At 47.0% G+C, this 24284-nt stretch overlaps 1 long non-coding RNA gene across 1 annotated transcript; it reads left to right on the top strand.

Moving 5' to 3' along the window:
- Positions 1 to 14804: 14804 nt before the first annotated feature.
- Positions 14805 to 21467, top strand: LOC101903038 (uncharacterized). Its single transcript, XR_238646.5, has 3 exons — positions 14805 to 15119; positions 15997 to 16592; positions 17381 to 21467. It is a non-coding gene; the product is annotated as an uncharacterized lncRNA (long non-coding RNA).
- Positions 21468 to 24284: the final 2817 nt, after the last annotated feature.

The following is a 24284-nucleotide window of genomic DNA, read 5'->3' as shown; positions in this document are numbered from 1 at the left end:
CGCCTAAAATCATAGGTACTATTTTTCCTTTCTTTTCTTTTTTCCTTACTTGCTAATGGTAATAATCACAAATATTAACATAGTACTTTCCATGTGATGGGTCCTGCCAGTTACCTGTGAATTGGGTATGATAATTATAGTTATCTTTTAGAGACAGAAACAGACCCCAAAAGGCTAAACTACTGCCCCTTCTGGCTCTGAACTCTGTGCTCCTCTCCTTTATGCTACACTTTTTCTTTTCTTTTGGGCGAGCTTGAAGGATCTCAATTTCCCTGACCAGGGTTTGAATCTGAGCCCCAGCAATGAAAATGCTGAGTCCTAGATAACATCACCCTTATGGCAGAAAGTGAAGAGGACCTAAAAAGCCTCTTGATGAAAGTGAAAGAGGAGAGTGAAAAAGTTGGCTTAAAGCTCAACATTCAGAAAACTAAGATCATGGCATCTGGTCCCATCACTTCATGGGAAATAGATGGGGAAACAGTGGAAACAGTGTCAGACTTTATTTTTTTGGGCTCCAAAATCACTGCAGATGGTGATTGCAGCCATGAAATTAAAAGACGCTTACTCCTTGGAAGGAAACTTATGACCAACCTAGATAGCATATTCAAAAGCAGAGACATTACTTTGCCAACAAAGGTCTGTCTAGTCAAGGCTATGTTTTTCCAGTAGTCATGTATGGATGTGAGATTTGGACTGTGAAGAAAGCTGAGCGCTGAAGAATTGATGCTTTTGAACTGTGGTGCTGGAGAAGACTCTTGAGAGTCCCTTGGACTGCAAGGAGATCCAGCCAGTCCATTCTAAAGGAGATCAGTCCTGGGTGTTCTTTGGAAGGAATGATGCTAAAGCTGAAACTCCAGTACTTTGGCTACCTCATGCAAAGAGTTGACTCATTGGAAAAGACTGATGCTGGGAGGGATTGGGAGCAGGAGGAAAAGGGGACAACAGAGGATGAGATGGCTGGATGGCATCACCAACTCAATGGATGTGAGTTTGAGTGAACTCGGAGTTGGTGATGGACAGGGAGGCCTAGCATGCTGCGATTCATGGGGTCGCAGAGTCGGACATGACTGAGCGACTGAACTGAACCGAACCGAACCACACTGGATTGCCAGGGAAATCCTTATACTATCTTACTATCTTATTTGTTTATACTAAATTGTCTGCAGTATCCCACTTATGTAATAATATATTAAAAAAAAAGCAGTGGCATAGATAGATTTTATGATCACACCAAAAAATAACGCTTGCAACAAAACAAGAAAAACATGGCTGACCATGAACTGTACTTCTGGCTGGGATGGGAGGCTGTGTGTGCCAGGGGTTGCTGATGTCACGTGGGTACAGCTACACCAGAAAGTCATGATTTTGCGCCTGTACAGGCCCACATCCCCTCTTCATGTGGGCTCTCCTGATTTCTTTTTTTTGACCACACCACTTGGCTTGCAGGATATTAGTTCCCTGACCAGAGATCAAACCTGGGCCCTGGTAGTGACAGCACCAAGTCCTAAGCCCCGAGTCCTAACCACTGGACCACCAGGGCTCTCTTGATTTGGGAGCAGTTTTGAAAATTCCTCCTTTCCCTCAGAAGCTATGAATACAAGGACTTGCAATTAATAGGGGCCCAGCCCTGGTGAGTGGTGGGCCTGCACTGGGGGTGGGGTGAGCTTGAGGGAGGCTGCCAAACTGAAGGAAGGATGAGAAAAGAGAAGGAAAAGAAGAAAGGAAAAGAGGAAGTGGAAGAAGACAGATTAAAAAAAATAGGAAGATAATTTTCTCAACTTCCCCCATCCCTGGCTTTCAATATCCACCCATCAGCCTCATGATGCTACCTCCTACTGGTGTTTCCAAACTCCACTCAGAGGTCACCTCCTCCAGGAAGCCTGCAGGCTTGGCCTATCTCTATCATGAAACTTACTGCTTATTATTGAGATTTTCTGTCTTCGCTGTGGGTCATCAAGCCCCTCAAAGGAAAGGCACTCTGCCTGCCTTCTCCAGAGTCTGACCCTGGCCTTGACCAGAGGAGAAACACAAAATGAATGTTGTAAATGAGTGGATGAAACTTGCTTCTCAGGCCACCAGCTGCACCAGCCTGGGAGTAATGGTTCTCAGCAGCGGTATTTCTGTCCCTCTAGCCTTTACCAGCAGCAGCAGCCTTTACCAGCAAATAGCTAGACCTCTTCCTTTTTGAAAACATGACCCCAAACACCTCTGAGGGGATCATACAGAGGGAGACTTGCTTGTGCGTAAAATGTTTCTCCCAAATACAGAGCACTCAGGAGCTCTCTGCACACAAGGGCACCTCTCTGGGGCCTGGGGAAGCCATCGCTGTAGCAGTGTTCCCAGCTCCCTCCCCCTTGGGTGTGGACCGGGGTCTGAGGAGCAGAGCACAACCCAAGTGGTGGGCAGGAGCCCAACGGGGCATCACTCTGCCCTCCAGCACTGGAGGTTTGCCCTCATCAAGCTGGAGGCCCTGAGACTTCCCTGGTGGCCCAGGGGTTAGGGCTCTGCATTTCCACTGCAAGGGGCACAGGTTCAATCCTGGGTCGAGAAACTAAGATCCCACATGCCACACAGCGCAGTCAAAAACTTTTAAAAAATTAAGCTGGAGGCCCTGGCTCTTTGGTTAATCGAGGCAAATTATTTTCCAGGTGGTGGGGGGCTTCCTTGGTGGCTCAGATGGTAAAGAGTCTGCCTGCAATGCGAGAGACCCGGGTCCGATGAAGCAGGAAAATCCCCTGGAGAAGGGAACGGCCACACACTCCAGTATTTTCCAGGGACCACCCAGGCCCTCATGCAAATAGACACCACCTGTCTTCCTCATGTATTCAAGTGTTACCGAAAGCGACAGGAGGACACAGATGAAACTCAAGCTGAGTCATGACTTTCACTGAAAGAATTTGGAGAGGCAGGGACTTGTGGCTTAGGTTCTAGTTCCAGCTCTGCTTCTAGGTATCCTGTGTCCAGCTGTAACACTCATGCCACCACAGAGAAGAGTGTGTCCTTGGCTCCTGGCTCCATGTGAGACCACCCCACCACCCAGACACTGGAGAAACAAGGCCTTCACGGCACCCAAGAGAGCAGATACTGGAGAACCTAACTGCCCCACTCTTGATCCCGGTCACCTGGCAGCTAAGGTGGCAAGGAGCCCATGGCCCCATACTAGGCAGCTTGAACTAATTATCTTTTGCTGCTTAGCAAATTATCCCCAAATTTAGTGGCTTAAAACAATAATAATAGTTTTAATTATAAGAATTATGCACCATGACCAAGCAGGATTTATCCCAGATGGGTTTAATATCTGAAAAATCAACTGATGTAATGTATCTCATCAATAAGCAAAACTCATATGATCATCTCAAAGAATGCAAAATAAAAAGCGTTTAGCAAATCCCACACCATTTCCTGATTAAAACACTCAAACTGAGAACAGGAACTTGCTCATTCTGAAAAAGTACATCTATGAAAAAAATCCACAACTGACATCACAATTAATGACAAAAGACTGGATGTTCCCTCCCATCAAGATCAGAAATACGACTAGAATGTCTGCTCTCCCCTCTTCTACTCAACATTTTAGTGGAGGTAGTAGACAGGACAATCAAGCAGCGGAGCGTTCCCTATGCAGGGGGCCCAGGTTCGATCCCTGGTCAGGGAACGAGATCCCACAGGTAGCAACTAAAGATCCCAGGTGCTGCAACTAAGAACCTACGCAGCCAAATCAATAAATATAAACATTTTTAAAAAATGAAATTCTTGGTTCCTGCTCCCAAGTTCCTCCTCCCTCAGTCTTCTCACACCATTAAAGCACCATCATCCACCAGATGCTCAAGAAAAAAACCAAATGAGCCTTTTTCTTCCTTCATCCCCCATACTCAGTCCTTCTGCAAATCCTGCCCCCTCTGCCTCTGAAACACATTTTGAATCTATCCTTTTTCTCCTCATCTCCAGCGGCCCTCACCTGGACCACCACAGTGGGATGTGAGCTGGACCCTCTGTTTGCACCACTGCCTCACCAGCCCACAAGCTACACAACCCCCGAGGGATCTTTGTAAAATGGATATCAGATTAGGTAACTTCCCTGCTTGAGTAAACCACTGGGAGTGGGGGGACTACTTTCCAAAGGTTTTCTCCCACACATAGTGTAAAATCAAATTCCTTTCCCTGATTCAGCCTCTAGTGATCTGACTCTGCTGACTTGGCCCCACATCTCTTATCTCCCTCCCTCCGCCCATCCTGTTACAGTCACGCTTTCTCTGTCCCTCAAACACAAATGCTCATCCTCATTTCAGAAACTTAATCCCCTCTGCCCGGAATGCTGTTCCTTGAGATTGTTGCACAACCAGCTCTTTCTTATTAAGATATCAGCTTAAATGTCACCTCCTCCAGGAAGCCCTCCCTGACTACTCAATTTTAAAAAAGTCACCCAAGGACTTCCCCGGTAGTCCAGTGAGTAGGTCTCCACACTCCCAATGGAGGGGGCCTCAGGTTTGATCCCTGGCTGGGGAACTGGATACTGTATGCAGGCTGCCACAAAGATCCCACAAGCCACAACTAAGACCCAGCACAGCCAAAATAGATAATAAATAAATTTTTGAAAAACAAAAAGTCACTTAATGTGGAGAAGAGGGAATCCTCCTACACTGTTGGTGGGAATGTAAGTTGGAGGAGCCACTGTTAAAAAAAAAAAATGGTGTGTAGGTTCCTAAGAAAACTAAAAATAGAATTACCATGTATGTGTGTGCTCAGTCATGTCTCTCTGTGACTCCGTGGACTGTAGCCTTCCAGGCCCTTCTGTCTATGGAATTTTCCAGACAAGAATACTGGAGTTGGTTGCCATTACCTACTGCAGGGGATCTTCGAAACCCAGGAATTGAACCCTGCTGCTGCTGCTGCTAAGTCGCTTCAGTCGTGTCCGACTCTGTGCGACCCCATAGACGGCAGCCCACCAGGCTCCCCCGTCCCTGGGATTCTCCAGGCAAGAACACTGGAGTGGGTTGCCATTTCCTTCTCCAATGCACGGAAGTGAAAAGTGAAAGTGAAGTCGCTCAGTCGTGTCCGACTCTTAGCGACCCCATGGACTGTAGCCCACCAGGCTCCTCCATCCATGGGATTTTCCAGGCAAGAGTACTGGAGTGGGGTGCCATTGCCTTCTCCGAATTGAACCCTAGTCTCTTGCATCTCCTACATTGGCAGGCTAATTCTTTACCACCACGCCACCTGGAAGCCCAGAATTACCATTTGGTTCAGCAAGACACAGAACCAACCTAAATGTCCATCAACAGATGAATGGATAAACATGTGGCACCTATATACAATGGAATACAACTCAGCCATAAAAAAAGACAAAGCCATTTGCAGCAACATAGATGCAACTAGAGATTATCATACTAAGTAAATCAGAAAAAGACAAATACCACATGATATCACTTATATGTAGAATATAAAATATGACAAGGGACTTCCTTGTGGTCCAGTCCAGTGGTTAAGACTCCATGCTTCCAATGCAGAGTATGAGGGTTTTATCCCTGGTCAGGGAACTAGATCCCAAGTGCTTTGCAACACACCCAAAAAATAAAATAAGACCAAATGAACCTATTTATGAAACAGAATCATGGACATAGAGAATAGATTGTAAGGGTGAGAGGTTGTGGGAAGGATGCAAAGGGAGGTTGGGGTTAGCAGATGGAAGGTTTTCTATATAAAATGGATAAACAACAAGGTCCTACTTTATAGCACAGAGAACTATATTTAACATCCTATGATAAGCCATAAAGGAAAAGGACATTTTTTAAAAGTATGCATATTTATGTGTGTGTGTGTGTATAACTGAAACACTTTGCTGTACAGCAGTAATTAACACAACAATGTAAATCTCTATACTTCAACTAAAAAAAAGTCATCCAGTCACTTTCTGTCCCAGCTTCAGTTTAATGCTCTGCATGGTTCCTATCACTGATTGTTTTTTCTTTCTTCCCCCTCTGTCTTAACAACTGCTGTCATCACCAGCACCTAACACTCAAACCGTGTTCATTCACATTTTAATAAAGAAAGGAATGAATTGCTGTGTGACTTAAGGCAGGACAGTGCTATTCTCTGAGCTTTCTCCACCAAAAAAATTATGTGACTGAGTAAGCTCTTGTCTCTAAGGACCAATAGCCCTTAAGGCAAATGAGAGCTATGATGGTCAGTGACCACCAGGTGTCGCTAAAGACAGCTTTGCTAAGAAGTGATTCCGTGGCACAGCCCTTTCAAGGCTGCACCAGAGGGCTAAACCATCAGCTCACCATTAAGAAGGTCTCCAAGAACACTTGGGAGTCAACACACACCTACTAGAGGCCAGCCAGGCAAATGCCCTGGGGCCGGGGACTCAGTCTTCCAATCTGTCCATTGGGCATAGACTCATTGTCCAGGTTCTAGGTCAAACACTTCCACTGCTGCAGAATTAGGGTGGGAGGAAACAAATTTAAAACATTTCCACAGGGACTTCAGTGGTGGTCCAGTGGCTAAGACTCAGCACTCCCAATGCAGGGGGCCCAGGTTTGATCCCTGGTCAGGAACAAGATTCCACATGCCACAACTAAAGATACCACATGCCCAGTGGTATCTTTACTGGACCCAGTGCAGCCAAATATAAATAAATACCAAAAACAAAAACATTTCTTCAGAGAGTTCCCTTGTGGCCTAGTGTTTAGATTCTGCGGCTTCGCTGCTATGGCCCAGGTTCAATCCCTGGTCAGGGAACTGAGATCCTGCATGGGGCAGCCAAAAATAAATAAATAACATTTTATCAGCATGAAAAGAAACCCTGTACCCATGAGTAGTCACTCTGCATTCCCCCCAAGTTCCCTCTTCTACCCCTTACCCCGGACCTGGTAACTACCAGTCTACTGTCTGTCTCTATGGATTTGCCTGTTCTGGACATTTCATACGAATGGAATCAGACATGTGGCCATTCGTATCTGGCTTTGTTCACTAACCATAATGTTCTCAAGATTTACCCATGTCCTCGCCTGGATCGGTACTTCATTCCTTTTTATAGCTGAATAATATTCCATTGTAGGGATCCCCTACCACTTGTTTATCCATTCATCAGTTGGGTTGACATTCGGGTTGTTTCCACCTTTCGGTTGTGAGTAATGCTGCTATAAGCATTCATGTACAAGTTTTTGTGTGAATCTATGTTTTCAATATATTGGGTATATATCTAGAAGCAGAATTGCTGGATCAAATGGCAGCTCCATATTTAAGTTTGAGGAACTGCCAGAATTTTCCCACAGTGACTGCTTTGTTCAGTTCAGTTCAGTTCAGTCACTCAATTGTGTTCGACTCTTTGCGACCCCATGAATCGCAGCACGCCAGGCCTCCCTGTCCATCACCAACTCCCGGAGTTCACTCAGACTCACGTCCATCGAGTCAGTGATGCCATCCAGCCATCTCATCCTCTGTCGTCCCCTTCTCCTCCTGCCCCCAATCCCTCCCAGCATCAGAGTCTTTTCCAATGAGTCAACTCTTCGCATGAGGTGGCCAAAGTACTGGAGTTTCAGCTTTAACATCATTCCTTCCAAAGAAATCCCAGGGCTGATCTTCAGAATGGACTGGTTAGATCTCCTTGCAGTCCAAGGGACTCTCAAGAGTCTTCTCCAGCACCACAGTTCAAAAGCATCAATTCTTCGGCGCTCAGCTTTCTTCACATTCCGACTCATGACCACTGGAAAAACCATAGCCCTGACTAGACAGACTTTTGTTGGCAAAGTAATGTCTGTGCTTTTTAATATGCTATCTAGGTTGGTCATAACTTTCCTTCCAAGGAGTAAGCGTAACATTCTACATTTCCACCAACAACATTCGAGGATTCTGATTTCCCCACATCCTTGTAAACATTTGTCATCTGCCTTTTTGATTCTAGCCATTCATTCTAGTGAGTGTGAAGTTGTATCTTATTTACTGGGGGTTTGATTGGTACTTCCTTCATGACTAATGATGTTGAACGTCTTTTAGTGTGGTTACTGGTCATTTGCATAACTTCTTCAGAGAAACGTCTACTCAAATCCTTTGCCCATTTTTAAACTGGGTTGTCTTTTTATTGTTCTTTTGTTTTCTGCTTTATTTTTGGCCATGTGGCCTGTGGGGTGTTAGTTCCCCAACCAGGGATCAAACCCCCACAGAAGGCAGTAAAAGTGCAGAGTCGTAACCACTACACCTCCAGTGAATTCCCTCTGTGTCTTTTTATTGTTATATTTTAAGAGTCCTTTATAATTTCTAGATACAACTCCCTTATCAGCTACATGATTTGCATAACTTTTTTTTCCATTCTCCCATGGGTTGTCATGTTCTTGATATTTGCTTTATATGTCTTAAGGTGACCTGTTTCATCTTAGTAGGTTACTCCTAGAATTATGATGTAGACATTCTTATTTTTCCCCATAAATATCTAACTTTTCATTTTTTATTGGGCCATAGCCGATTAACAATGTTGTGACAGTTTCAGGTGAACAGCGAAGGGACTCAGCCCTACATATACACGTATCTGTTCTCCCCCTTCATAAATATTTTTTGTCTTAAATAATTGTTTGATATTTGCAGAGATACACCAGCTTTCTTTTGGTTAGTATTTTCTATTTACTTTCAACCTTCATATCCTTGCTTTAGATGTTTCTCTTTGTAAACAGCATGAATCTGGGCTCTTTTTATAATCCAATCTGACAGCCAATCTGGCTGAGTTGGTGCATTTACAATTATCGTGACTCAGGCTAATCAGAGGTATCTGCAATCTGCCATGGACTGGACGGGAGGAGGGAAAAGGAACAGCCATTTATCAAATGTTAGTTCTGTGCCAGCCCTGAGCCATGTGTGCCCCACAGGTGGCCTTGCACAATGCTCACGCTGTGTTGGCATAAACATCATTACTATTTTTTTGGAAATTTTTTTTTTTCTTAATGGCCAAGCCATGTGGCTGGCAGGATCTTAGTTCCCCAGCTGGAGACTGAACCTATGTTCTCAGCAATGAGAGCTTAAGTCCTAACCACTGGACTGCCAGGGAAGTCCCAGAAGTTTTTTGGGTTTTTTTGAAAGTTTTTTTTTCAATTGAAGTACAGTTAACTTGTTTTTTTAAGTATACAACAACACTTTTTCAGTTATACATAAATATATGTATATATATGCGTGTGTGCAAGCTAAGTCGCTTCAGTTGTGTCCGACTCATTGTGACCCTCTGGACTGTAGCCCACCAGGCTCCTCTGTCCATGGGATTCTCTAGGCAAGAATACTTGAGTGGGTTGCCATGCCCTCCTCCAGGGGATCTTCCCCACCCAGGGATCGAACCCACATCTCTTACATCTCCAGCATTGGCAGGAGGGTTCTTTACCACTAGCACCACCTGGGAAGACTATGTATATATGTATCCTTTTTCAGATTCTTTTCCATGGTAGTTCAGACAGTAAAGAATCCACCTGCAATGCAGGAGACCCAGGTTCAATCCCTGGGTAGGGAAGATCCCCTGCAGAAGGGAATGGTTACCCACTCCAGTATTCTTGCCTGGAGAATTCCATGGACAGAGGAGCCTGCTGGACTACAGTCCATGGGGTCACACAGAGTCGGACACGACTGAGCAACTAACACTTTCCATCATAGGTTATTACAAGATATTGAGTATAGTTCCCTGTGCCATACAGTAGGTCTTTGCCGTTTATCTATTTTGTATATAGTAGAGTGTACATGTTAACCCCAAACTCCTAATTTACCTCCCCTCTCCGTTACTCCTATTTTATAGAGAAAGGGATCAAGGCTCTGCATGGTTAAGTACCCCAAAGCCACACAGCTGGTAGGCAGCAGAGTCGGGGTCCTGGCTGGACTCTGGACACCATCCCTACGACTTGCAGGGCATCCAGGAACCATCCCAGAGCGAGCAGGATCCAGCTGCACCTTGAAGGTCCGATTGTGATAGACAAGGAAAGGTTTCCAGGCGAAGGGTAAAAACACAGCTGTTGGGTACTGAGGTGCGTCATGGGCTGGAGGGTGGGGCCCCTGCTCCACTTAACCCAGCTCACCCACAGGTGTAGAAATGTCTGTTCTCCACATTCACCCCCCTCCCACTCCTTGCCCTTGCCCACCAGCACTTCTGCCCACGATGGGCACAGCAGGTCATGCTAATAGCTTACATGGGAATGTGGGAAATAAGGTCATTCTGTTCCCGTTCCAGTCTTGTTCTGGGGAAATGTTTAGCAACCCACTGAGTGGGGAGGGGGACTTGGAGCATCTGCCAGTTGCCACAGGGTAAATACTCCCATCTCAGCTAAAACCTCACGAAAATTGCAACATCACTAAATACACAGCTCTTGTGAGCCCCGAAGAGCCAACTCCAGGCCATCACCCTACCTACTCCCTCCTGGAAAAGTCTGCCTAAAGGTGGATGAGAACTGCTCCTGAACGCTGTGCCTTCTCAATGCGGTGCAGACCCTTCATGCCCCACCTCTTCTTTCTTCAGCTGGGCTTGGCAATCTTTGCCTTTCAGGGAGTGGTACAGAGATAGAGCTGAAAGGGCGCCTGCCCAGGGAGCTGCTGGAGACAACAGATGCACCTGTGAGTGTTTATGTGTACCGTTAGTGCCTGCACAATTCTGCACGTGCCCACATGGGACTATGCATATTCACATGTGTCTGTATGTGGGTGAACATGCCTGTGTAACTGGGGGCTATTCCAGAAGTTGAACCAGAACAGGAACCGTTAAGTGGTGCTTTTTAAATGTGATGCTTTAAAAAAGTACCCGTGTGCTGATAATGACCACAGTTGTGTCCTAAGCTATTAACTGCACATGGCTTCTGTCTGCCTCAGCAATTCTGAACCCCTGTCCCCATGGGCACAGGGACACAGCCCAAGACAAACATGGAAACCAGCTCCTGGGGCTTCTAGGAGACGACAGTTCATGGCATACAGCCGAATCCTCAGGTGAGTGGGAATCATGGTCAAGGAGGACAGTGAGCAGGGAGAAGTGGGCATGGGGGATGCAGACTGTCAGCAGGACGCAGGTAAGGAGGGGGTGGAGTACAAGGGACAGGGCCAGTGCTTCAGGCAGCGGGTGCTCCAGACCAGTGGAAGCGCCTTCACTCATCTGCCTGCAGGCATCCCTGGCACCACTGCAGAGGCTTGTGGGGGCAGGGGATGGACACGTGTCTAAATCAACCCAAGGGACCAGTGTCAGCCAACTACCAGCTGACTCCATCACTCAACATGAATGGCATTTCCTTGGCTCCACACTTTGCACACTTTGCTGGTGGGCAGAGCCCCAGGAAGAGGCTTGATTCTAGCTGGCCAGGGAGAGACTGAGTTCCCAGAAAGGCAACCGGGACTGCTGCACCACCTGAGGTCCTCAAATGCAGCCCAGCTTCTCCACCCACACTGCCCCCAGGACTCCTCTCCCCTCTCCTATCTTCCCTCCTCCCCTCTCCCCCAATCTTCCTGCCCAGCTCACTACACCCATCCATCGCTGGGCTGGTCAGAGTTTTCCTAGAGGATTATTTGCAACGTATGTGCATGTGTGAGTGTGCGTGTGTATCCGCAGGGCATACACAACCCCATGTGTGCCTAGGCCTTGAATCTTCTCCCTTGGGGTTTACTTTGCCAGAATTCCATATATCATCTACAATGGATGTTAACAGGGCAATCACTCAGGGATGTCCCTGGTGGCCCAGAGGTTAAGACTGAGATCCCAATGTAGGGGGTGAGGGTTCCATCCCTGGTCGGGGTATAAGATCCCACAAGCCATGTAATGTAGCCAAAAATGAAAATAACAATAATAGAATAAAATGGCAGTCACTCACATCTGAAGTCCCTCAGAAGTCACCAAATTCAACCCTACCAATGCTTCTTAGAGAGTCATTATTGGTATATGAATAGAGATAATTCTCACTTTGATGGGACTAAGTGCCGCCTGCATCTTTTGTTTGTATGTTTATTATGCATTGTTTTACATCAATTTTTATTTTTATTTCTTTTTTGGCCATGCCTCTGGGCATGCAGGATCTTAGTTACCCAATCAGTGATCAAACCTGTGCTCCCTGCAGTGGAAACTTGGAGTCTTAACCACTGGACCTCCAGGGAAGTCCCATGCTGCATCATTTGATGGACCTAGGTACCCCATTCCCTTGGACATGGTGATGTGCTGAGGAGCCCAGTTGTCCAGGTACAGAGTGGGCTACTATGTAGAGATCTGCAGAAATTGCTCTAAGGCTTCCCAATGTGGCTGTCCCAAGGGCCACTCCCCAGCACACAGCACTGGCCGGCTGACCGGTTGTCCCACGTCCTCCAGGGCACCTTTTATAGGTGAGACCCGAGGACTGGGGCCTGCCTGGGCCTGAGGATGATCTCACACTGCCTGGATCCCTTGGTCATTAGCATTCCTGGAAAAAATACTTGAGTAGATGTTATTGAGATGAAGGCCTTCTCTGGAAGTTAGATCTGTGCACATAACTATCTTCCATCTGGGAAACAGGCTAAGGTCACTTACCCAGACTTTTAAAATCAGCTTATGACGATGATTCTCTAACAGTTTTTGTCATACTGGATGTTTTACCCAGAGGGAATCTTTCCACTGGATTTTTTTCAAAGTATCTCCCTTTGCAGCAGATTTGAAATAAATTTTTAACTTGGGAGTGAAGTGCTTAAGTGTTCAGTCGCTTCAGTTGTGTCCAACTCTTCTCGATCCCATGGACTGTAGCCCACCAGCCTCCTCTGTCCATAGGATTCTCCAGGCAAGAACACTGGAGTTGGTTGCCATGCCCTTCTCCAGGGGATCTTCCCTACCCGGGGGATCGAACTCGCATCTCCTGTGTCTCTTGCATTACGGGTGAATTCTTTACCCACTGAGCCACCTGGGAAGCCCCTTTTAACTTGGGGGTGGGGGGCGGCGCATCAAATCAGTGTACCTTCTCCTGCCCTCTCAACATGACTTAACATGTAGCTTAACATGACTACACTTTGAACACAGCTGCTTAGAGAAGAAAATTAAGAAAAAAAGTAATCAAAACAGAAATTGAGGGAAAGATTGTCTATATCCACAATCACCTGTCTTCCTTCCTTCCATCCTTCCTTCTTCTGTCTCTTTTCTTCTTCCTTTCTCTGTTTCTTTTCTTTCTCCCTCTGTAAGCAGATAGGTTAGGGGGTCCCTGGAGAAAGAGAACCAGGAATGACTTTCCTGACACTGTTGTTATTTAGTTGCTAAGACGTGTCCAACTCTTTGTGACGCCGTAGACCGTAGCCTGCCAGCCTCCAGTGTCCCTGGAATTCTCCAGGCAAGAATACTGGAGTGGGTAGCCATTCCTTCTCCAGAGGATCTTCCCAACCCAGGGATTGAACCTGGGTCTCCTGCATTGTAGGTGGATTCTTTACCATCTGAGCCACCAAGGAAGCCAGAAACAAGGCAGGCTGCACTTGTTTATGCCCCATAATACATCCTTGGGGCAGGGTCCTGGTTCCTCAGGGGATATACGTAGTAATATATTTTTGAGTTCTTCAGGAACCAAGGCCCCCATCCAGGTGGAAGATAGAATGATGACATTGACCCTCCTGAATTCAATCACCTTCAGCGTGGACTCTGTCACCCTTGGCCCCAATTCTGTGCTGAATGCTCCTCTGCTCAAGCCCCCTCATGAATATGCATGTACCTTTAGGTTAATGGCATCACCGTCATGAGTTTGAGTAAGCTCCGGAAGTTGACGATGGACAGGGAAGCCTGGCGTGCTGCAGTCCATGGGGTCGCAAAGAGTCAGACACGACTGAGCGACTGAACTGACCTTAGGTTAAAACGTCCCCAATTTTGCTGTTGGGGAGACACTGCCTTGGAGGAAATGCCCCTCGTTTTCCTTTCTTGCTGTTGTAATAAATCCTTCCTTCTGATCCTTTTGCTTGGTTGTGACACCCACCAGTGTTCTTTCCTGGAGAATCCCAGGGACAGGGGAGCCTGGTGGGCTGCCATCTATGGGGTCACACAGAGTCGGACACGACTTAAGTGACTTAGCAGCAACAGACACCCACCAAGGGATGAACTCAGTTTTCAGGGAACACCTTCCCTTCCATTCCCTTCCCTTTCCTTCCCTTCCTTTCCTCCTTTCTAGCTTTTGGGAAAGCTTCAGGAAGGTTCCTGGTGCTCTTTAAGCCCCTAGGGAGCCTAAAGCTCACCCCTCATTTCTAACCCCACCCCAACCCTAAGCCCTTCCCCAACCAGCAGCACAGGGCTCATTAAAAAAAAAAAAAAAAAAACTATTCAAAACTCAAGTATCTAGCAGCCTCTCTGGTAACTGCAAGTGAGAACCTGAGTAAGATCTGTAAAGATCATGTGAGTCAAGGGGGAAATAAGGTCTAATTTACGGAAGTCTCGTTTTGACCAGATTTTCCCCAACCTCTGTCCACCCACCTAACCCCCCACCCACCCCGCGCGGGGTTTCCAACCCTCCCAGCCAGCCTTTCCTGACCCACCGTCCGTGACCCACCTTTCAGGCCAGGCTCCCAGTCCCCTCCCATGGAAATATGACCTGTCACCTCAGCCGCTGGCTCAGACCACACACCGGGACACAGCCCAGCAGGAAAAGTCCAGAAGTGATCATCCCCACAGGCTCACGCCCCCTGGAGCATCGCGGGACTCTGAGCACCGCCCAGATCCGCATCCGGAGCCTGGGCGGCGAGGGGGCGCGGGGGGTCCCGGTCTCTAACCCCCAGGTTCCAGGAAGTCTGCCGAGAGGCTGCACGCCCCCTCCTCCCACTTCCCGTCCTCCCCTCTCTCCCCGCCTTTCCCTCCGCCCCATTCCCGGATTGAATTCCGGAAGAGTCCCCGAGCCTGCCGTGGGGTCCTGCAGGCGGTCCCTCTCCCGTCTGCTTTCTCTATTATTCTGATCGACTCTCGGGGACACCGTTTGTCAACTGTCGAGAGCTATGCATATGACCGGGGTTGGTATTGTTATTACTAAGAGGCGCTCGGTTTCGAAATCGCTTTGAATTTTCTGGCACCAAATCTTGGCGGTTCCCGTGCCTGGAAGCCTCGGCCGCGTGGGTGTTTTTTCGTCCCTGTGACTTGCGGAGTGGAAACCCACTCCTGCTTTCCTGCTCGGGAAGACGGTGGTTTGAGACGGGTGAGCAGAGAACTTGAACTTGGAGTTGGCCGGTGGGGGCTGGGACTCTTCCTCTGCGCCTGCCTTTCCCGCTGACCTTAGACAAGTCACGTCACGTCTCCGAGCTTCAGTTTTCTCACCCAGAGTGGACTGAACCCCCTCCTCAGAGTGTTGTCCTGTGACCATGTGCCAAGGGAATGAAAGTAAAGCTCCTGGTGCCTGTACTCTAAAGACCTGGTTCAGTGACAGGTCAGGCATGCTGGCTGTCTCCACCGGCTGGGAGAGGGCTGGCAGGGTGGCCTGAGTTAGCATATTTTAAAAATAGGATGCCCAGTTAAAGTAGAATTTCAAATAAGAGACTTTTGTTTTTAAGTATATAAGTATGTCCTGTACAATATTGGGGATATACTTAGACTAAAAAAAAGTATTCCTTATCTGAAACCCAAATTTATCTGCAAACCCTAAAAGACTAAGGTACTGATAATGGATTCTCTTGGTGCTACTGGAGAGTTTTTGTCTGAGACAGAACTCCGGGGAAGATGAGGTGAGAGTCTTTGAAAGAAATATGGGCTGAAGTAGAAAGATCTAGAACACGGTCCTAAAAAGGGTAGCAGTGGCCTCCAGGCCTGGTTCACCTTCTGCTCTCAGACCAGCAGCAAACACACCAGCAGCCTGGATGGGGGCTGGGCTTGGCGGACCCCTGTCTCTCCTCTTCTCCCCCGTTTCCAGTTTACCTGCTCCTCCTCCAGCTCCGGCTGGGGGCTGGCCACTAGGCCAACAACCCCCTTCCCAACCCTGCGTTCCCTACACCAGAAGGACAGCAAGAGATATCACAGAAGAAGCTAGACCGAGGTAGTAAATCGGGAGTAAAGCTTGCTCTGTGTTAATTATCTTCCAGGAAACCAGGACTGTGTCGCTTCAGAAAGCCGGGAGCAAGACACGCCCCAGAGCTGGTTTAACCTGCTGTAACTAGACTGGCTGAATTAACTATCCCTCAACTGGACACATGACCACTCATTCCTATGGAGGACTTTCATCTGACAAACATTTTCTCCTCTCCTTTGTCCATCCCACTGGGAAGCATCAACTGGCTACTCCTCCTCCATCCTGACTCCGCCCCCATCACCTGTCTGCCTCTCCCTCCTCCACCTTACCTAGTCAGTCGCTTGGATCCTCCCCAAGCTCCACTGCTTAGCTCAGGCTCATCAGAGCTCACCTGAACTGCGGTAGCCTCCTCCCCATCTACCCATCTACCCCAGCTCCATTCCCCATAAAAGCAGGTCTCAGCTTGCCACTTCTCTGCTGCTAATCCTGTTTTGCATCAGAGGCCAAGGCCCAGCCCTCAGGGACCAACGAGCAGGACAAACCAGGGTGCCTGAATAAAACATGCCTCTTCCAGTCAGTCACCCAGGAGAAACTTACTCATCCCAGGAGGGGAGGCGGGGGAAGAAGCTCTAGGGAGGATTCTGGCCCAGCCAACTCTCATCAACCGAGGTGAGGAAGGGGGACACGGTGGTGGCTCAGCCTGGGGTAAGGACTAGACCCCATTCCACTTACAAACTGCCCTCTGCTTTTCTTAGATGTTCAACCTCATTCATAAAATCTGCTCAGTTGCTCTGTCGTGTCCAGCTCTTTGTGACCCCACAGACTGTAGCCTGTTAGGCTCCTCTGTCCATGGGATTCTCCAGGCAGGAATACTGGAGTGGGTTGCCATTTCCTTCTCCAGGGGATCTTCCCGACCCAGGGATTGAACCCTGGTCTCCTGTATTACAGGCAGATTCTTTACCATCTGAGCCACTGGAGAAGCCCCCATTCATAACATAAGAAATGTAAATTAAAACTACAAGATACCATTTTTCACCTATCAGATGAGCGAAACCAGAAACCCAGCAAAAGGGAGCTCATGCCTGTCGAGGTCAAGGTGTGTGAAAACAGTCTGAAAGTTAATTGGCACAGTCTCTTTAAAGGGCCAACTGGTAATACTTGTCAAAAAATTATATATACAAACTCTTCCTCCTAGCATTTCCACTTTCAGAAATTTACCCTGCAGGTATACAGGTGCCCTGGTGGCTCAGACGGTAATGCATCTGCCTGCAATGCGGGAGACCCGGGTTCGATTCCTGGGTCGGGAAGATCCCCTGAAGAAGGAAATGGCAATCCACTCCAGTACTCTTGCCTGGAAAATCCCACGGATGGAGGAGCCTGATAGGCTACAGTCCCTGGGGTCGCAAAGAGTCGGACACGACTGAGCAACTTCACTTTCCTTTCCTTTCCTTATACAGGTGCCCCAGGGTTTTCCCAGTGGATCAATGGTAAAGTATCTGTCAATGCAGGAGACAGTGCGGGTTCTACCCCAGAATTCGGATGATCCCCTGGAGGAGGAAATGGCAATTCACTCCAGTATTCTTACCTGGAAAATCCCAGAGACAGAGGACCCTGGCAGACTATACAGTCCATGAGGTTGCAAAAGAATTGGACCTGACTGAGCAACTAAACCATAACAACACCATACAGGTGCCCTAACGTATGTATAATATGCATCAGGATATTCACTGAACTATAGCTTTCATAGTTTCCATTTGGAACCAAAATAGGAGGGTAGTTAATAAGTTCTACTTCAGCAATACAATTAAATATTACGTTCTATTTAAAAGAATGAGGCAGCTAAGTACTAAAATTAAGTGATCCTAATTAAGATTTATCATGTGCAAAAGCAAAGTGCAGAACAGTGAGTACAGCATTTAAAGCTTATGATTTAAAAAAAAAAAAAGTAAACATTTCATAAGTATAGAGTGTCTTTGGAAGGAAACAATCAACAACAGTGTTGTGGAGTGGGATGCTGGGAGACCAAGAATATAAATGGGAGGAAGACTTTATGGTGTGTGCCCTTTGAATTTTGTGAAATATTATCAAATCCAGCAAAATATCATGAATGTATATTTCATATGTATATTATGTATGTGTGTGTGTATAGAATAATTTTAAGTGTAAGGGACCTTTTAAAAAATATGTTTATTTATTTATTTGGCCATGCCTTGAAGCTTGCAGGATCTTAGTTCTATAACCGGGGATCAAAACTCAGCAGTGGATGTGCACAGTCCTAACCCCTGCACCCCGAGGGAATTCCCTAAAAGGAGAGGATTTTTCTACCCTGCTGCCGTCTATGGGGTCGCACAGGGTCGGACACGACTGAAGTGACTTAGCAGCAGCAGCAGCAGTGCTCCGTGAGAGATGGTGATAAGCGTACTGCATGGCCCTGCCCCTTCCAGACCTCAATTTTCCATCTATACAATGGCAGTCTCGGGGACTGCAAGGACATCAAACCAGTCAATCCTAAAAGAAGTCAACCCTGAATATTCATGGAAGGACTGATGCTGAAGCTGAAGCTGCAGTACTTTGACTACATGATTTGACAAGCCGACCCATTGGAAAAGACCCTAATACTGGGGAAGATTAACGGCAGGAGGAAAAGGGGGTGACAGAGGATGAGATGGTTGGATAGCATCACCAACTCAATGGACATGAATTTGAACAAACTCCAGGAGATAGTGGAGGCCAGAGGAGCCTGGTGTGCTGCAGGTCCGTGAGGTTGCAAAGAATCAGACACAACTTACCAAATGAATAACAGTGAGAGTTTGAGACTAGGTTCCTGCCTTACTTCTTAATCTTACAGCTAACCAACCAAACCAGTACCGATGTAGTGGCCATAAGATGACCTTTGATGGGCTGGGGAAGGGATGGTATAAAATGGCATTAATGAATGAGCAAAGTCCGGGAGATAGTGGAGGACAGGGAAGTTGGGCGTGCTGCAGTCACTGGGGCTACAAAGAGTTGGACATGACTTAGCAACTAAAAAACAACAACAACAATAAAAGTCGGAGGCACTGCCATCAGTTGAACAGGATCACTCCTGTGGCTTTGGAGCAAGTGATCATGGGAAAGCTGCATCTGCCTGCATTGGGGACACCTGTCTCTCCTGCAAATCAGTTCCCTAGGGCTTGGCAGCTTCTTCCCTCCCATCACCTATCTGCTTCTTCCATCACCAATCTGCCCACCTGCCTCTATCCCTGAGGCCCTCAGGGAGGAGCTGACCCAGGGAAGGAGCTAGAGACAGCAGTGGAACAAGTTCTATGGGGCAGAGGGAAGGCGCCTACCTCCCTATTTATTAACTGAGGTCCTGGCCTCCCTCCGGCCCTGATCTAGGCAGATCAGGCTCTGCCTAGCTTAGCCTGCCTGCCCGCTCCTCCCCACCTCCCTGTGCCCATTCAAAGGAGGCAGCTCTCATATATGCTGGAGCTTGACACACCCAGCTCCTTCCACCAGTCTAGCCTTCTCCTCTAACAGAAGATGTCTGTGCCTGAGGCTGGGAGACCTGAGATGCCTGCTATGTTGAGCCTCCCTGGGAGGTGAGACCTGGCAATCTGAGCCTTCAGAGCACACCCAGAGCCCCAGTTAGCAGGCAGCCATCTCTCTCCAAAGCCTCCTGCTGGGCTCAGCACTGGCCTTTTCTCTCTCTGTCTCTTTACGAAAAAAAAAAGTATTTATTTATTTGGTGGTATCAGCCTGTAGGATCTTCAATCTTCGTTGCAGCATGCAAGCTCTTAATTGTGGAATTGTCTAGTTCCCTGACCAGGGATCGAACCCAGATCTCCTGCGCTGGGGGCACGGAGTCTTAGCTACTGGACCAGCAGGGAGTTTCCTGGCCTTTTTCTTAATGATCTTAATGATGAGAGCCAAAGGGAAAATACATGGGAGTCAGAGGAACTGAGGCTGGATATTTTCCTGGCCCTTATTCTCTCTCTCCCATCCACCCTGGGTTTTCTGTTCCAGATCAGCCCTAGCCCCATGATGAAGTCACTCTCCTTCTTGGGGCCTTCTAGTCCAGCTTCAAGAAGAGGGGCTTGGGCCCAGGAAGCTGCTTGTTACCAGATGCCCCCAGGTGGTTCCAAGGCAGGTGCTGGGTGGACAGGGTTAAAGAAGCAGCTGTCTTGTACATTCCAGAAAGGCTTTGTCTTACATTCCTCCTGGATGTACCCCTAGAAGCCAAGGGTCTGAAGTGAGCAACCAAGAGGCTGGGGCTTCTGGAAACAAGGCAGATGATCCTCTTTGTGGGACTTGACTCTGAAAGCTGCTACCATCAGTGGTTAGGATTCTGAGCTTCTACTGCCCGGGGCCCCAGTTCAATCCCTGGTCAGGGAACAAGATCATACAAGCAACACATTGCAGACAAATAAATTAAAAAAAAAATTTTTTTTAAAGAAATACCAATCTTACAACCCAGCCATTGCGTCCTTCGATTCTTACCCAAGAATGAAAACATGTCCACACAAAGACGTTACACAAATGTTTGTAGGAGTTTTTCTGGTAATAACCCCAAACTGGAAACAACACAAATATCGACCATTAGAATGGATAAACAAATATGGTATATCCATACAACAGAATGTTACTCAGCAGTCAAAAGGAACAAACGATTGATTCACACAACATGGATGAACTTCAAAATAATTATGTTGAGTGAAAGAAGACCAAAAAGAGTATATTCTGTTTGATTTCATTTAGGTAAAATTCTAGAAAGGGAATCAGTGGTTACCTGGGGCGAAGGTAGAGAGAAAGAGGGAGAGATTACAAAAGGGCACGGGACTTCCCTGGTGGTCCAGTGGTTAAAACTCCTTGCTCCCAATGCCGGGAGCATGACTTTGATGCCTGGTCTTGGTCCTGCATACTCCACAACACAGCCAAAATAATAGTGATAATGGCATGAAGAAACTTCTAGGTATGATGAGTAGGTTCATTACCTTTATTAAAGTAATGTTGACACGTGTTGAAACCCAAATTATTTTGTGCTTTGAATATGCACCGTTTGTTATGTGTCCATTGTAATTTAAACAAATTTTATTGGAAGATATTTGCTTCGTATTGTGCTGATTTCTGCTATCCATCAACATGAACCAGCCACAGGTATACAAATGTCCCCTCCCTCTTGAGCCTCCCTCCCATCTCCGACCCCATCCCACCCCTCTAGGTTGTCATAGAGTACCAGTTGAGCTCCCTGTGTCACGGCAAATTCCCACTGGCTATCTATTCTACACATGGTAAAGTGTGTTTCCATGGTACTCAATTTTTTAAAAGGTGTTAATGAGTGAACGTAGGTTGAGCATATCTAGGTCTAATCAAGCATTGAAGGTGCATACAGAAATCAATCCAGATACTTTTAAGCATGAAGAACAGGAAAACCAACTTAGGTAGCACAAACATAAAATGCTTGATGTCATCTACCTGGAAGGCCAGAGGCTTCAATAAAGTTTGACTGATCCCTTCTGAGTACTAGACACCACCTTTACCAATATGATGGAATCCCCATAATTGTCAAGGGACTTAGCTACAAATAACAGAATATACTCTAACTGATTTAAGCAACAAAGGAATGTATTTAAAGATATACATGTAAATAGCTCACACAGTATCTGAGCAGGATAGAGAACTAAGCTTGGAGGCTGCAAGCCAGGAACAATATGTCAGTCTTACCCCAGGACTGTTATCAGCAAATCACATGCTTTTTGCCTCCACTGGGCATTTTCACCCACATAAGGGAGGAAGGATCTCTACTGAGAGTATTCACATTGCCCCACAAAAGCTCTGTGTCTCTGCCACTCCCTGCAGCATCCTCTTCCCCATATAGCTCTCTTCCGAATCAGAGTCAGCTGCAGCTGATGGGGCAATCCTGGACCACATTCCTGTGCCCTAACTATACAGGAGGCTACATAGAAGAGTCTTTTACCTTATATTTTCCTAATAGGAACTCGTCTTGGCATGCATAGGAGAAGAGGCTTTCAAAAAGATACTGGGTGACCACAACATAAAAAAATGGCTCACTATAAGTCTTATTTGGGAGAGATTTTTTTTTTTTAATTTTATTTTTCTCATTTTTGGCTGTGCTGGGTCTTCCTTGCTGTGTGGACTTTTCTCCAGTCATGGCGAATGGGGACTCCTCTCTAGTTGTGGTGCAAGAGTTTCTCCTTACGGTGGCTTCTCTCGTCGCAGAGCATGGGCTCTGGGGCACCTGGGTTTCAGCAGTTGGGGCACGTGGGCTTAGTGGTTACAGCTCGCAGGCTGTAGAGCACAGGCTCAGTAGTTGTGGTGCACAGATTTAGCTGCTCCGCAGCACGTGAGATCTTCTTGGCCCAGGGATCAAACCTGGGTCTCCTGCATTGCAAGGCAGATTCTTAACCACTGAGCCACCAGGGAAGCCCTGGGAGAAATTCTTATTTATCACAGTTACAGTTGAGGAAACTAAGACTCTTAAGAAGTTAAGCTGCTTATCCATGGTTCATGGGGTTCTCAGTGTCATATCTTTTTGCCTTTTCATACTGTTCATGGGGACAATATGTCATGTATGGATGTAAGAATTGGACTATAAAGAAAGTTGAGTGCCAAAGAATAGATGCTTTTGAACTGTGGTGTTGGAGAATACTCTTGGGAGTCCCTTGGACTGCAAGGAGATCCAACCAGTCCATCCTAGAGGAAATCAGTCCTGAATGTTCATTGAAAGGACTGATGCTGAAGCTGAAACTCCAATACTTTGGCCACCTGATGTGAAGAACTGACTCATTAGAAGAGACCCTAATACTGGGAAAGATTGAAGGCAGGAGGAGAAGGGAACGACAGAGGATGAGAACGACAGAGGTTGGATGGCATCACCGACTCGATGGACATGAGTTTGAGTAAGCTCTGGGAGTTGGTGATGGACAGGTAAGCCTGGCGTGCTGTGATTCATGGGGTCACAAAGAGTCAGACACGACTGAGCGACTGAAATGAACTGAACTGAACTGATCCATGGTTACCCAGCTGAGCCTTCCCAGAGGATTCAAACAAGGTCTTCCAGAGTCCATAGCTCGAGGTAGGGTAGGTAAAAGGAACGAAGACAGCTTCTGCTCCACCCTCACTGGCCTTCTCACAGGAAGACATTGTTCTTCCTTGGACCCCCTAGCCATATCTCAACATCCCTGAAGGAAAATACTGCAATTTTCAGGGACAGGCTGGTCCATACTACAGAAGCACCTGGGGAATCACCCACATAAGTAACAAAAGTAAGTCACAGTTCTATTTGTCCCATGATAGTGTAAACATCATAGGTTTTTGTTTTGTTTTTTAAATCAAGATAGAATCTAGAAAACAAAGAAAAACCAGTTAGATATACCTCTTGATGGAAGTCCCTAATACTACATATGTAGGAGGCATATGGCAACCCACTCCAGTACTCTTGCCTGGAGAATCCCATGGATGGAGGACCCTGGTAGGCTGTGGTCCGTGGGGTCGTCAAGAGTCTGACACGACTGAGTGACTTCGCTTTCACTTTTCACTTTCACGCATTGGAGACGGAAATGGCAACCCACTCCAGTGTTCTTGCCTGGAGAATCCCAGGGACGGTGGAGCCTGTTGGGCTGCCATCTATGGGGTCACACAGAGTCAGACACGACTGAAGTGACTTAGCAGCAGCAGCAGGAGTCTTGGACCATAAAGAAGACAGAATGCCAAAGAATTGATGTCTTCGAACTATGGTGCTGGAGAAGGCTTCTGCAAGTCCCTTGGATAGCAAGGAGATCAAACCAGTCAGTCTTAAAGGTGATCAACCCTGAATATTCACTGGAAGACTGATGATGAAGCTGAAGTTCCAGTATTTTGGTCATCTGATGTGAACAGATGACTCATTGGAAAAGTCCCTGATGCTGGGAAAGATTGAGGGCAGAAGGAGAGGGTGTCAGAGGATGAGAGGGCTGGATGGCATCACTGATGCAATGAACATGAACTTGGGCAAACTCCAGGAGATGGTGAGGGACAGGGAGGCCTGGTGTGCTGCAGTCCATGGGGTCACAAAGAGTCGGACACGACTGGGCAGCTGAACCACAGCAACAGGACAACAACAATAGAACAAAATTGAACCCCCTCTCCTCAAAAGAAAAAGAAGACTTGAGACGCAGAACCAATCAAAAATAGGGACTTTTTTTTTTTTTTTAATGAGAGCTTGGGAACAGGCTGTTTTATTTATTTATTTATGTTTTTGGCCAGGCACATGAGATCTTAGTTCCCTCACCAGGGATCAAACCCATGAGGGATCAAACCCTGGACCACTGGACTGTCAGGGAATTCTCTCTCTATGGGTTTTATTTTAAAATAATTGGGTAT

The sequence above is a fragment of the Bos taurus genome, chromosome 19 (assembly GCF_002263795.3).
Source record: "Bos taurus isolate L1 Dominette 01449 registration number 42190680 breed Hereford chromosome 19, ARS-UCD2.0, whole genome shotgun sequence".
Taxonomy (NCBI): domain Eukaryota; kingdom Metazoa; phylum Chordata; class Mammalia; order Artiodactyla; family Bovidae; genus Bos; species Bos taurus.
The sequence above is the reverse complement of the archived record's forward strand: the minus strand, read 5'-3'. Positions and strand labels throughout refer to the sequence as shown.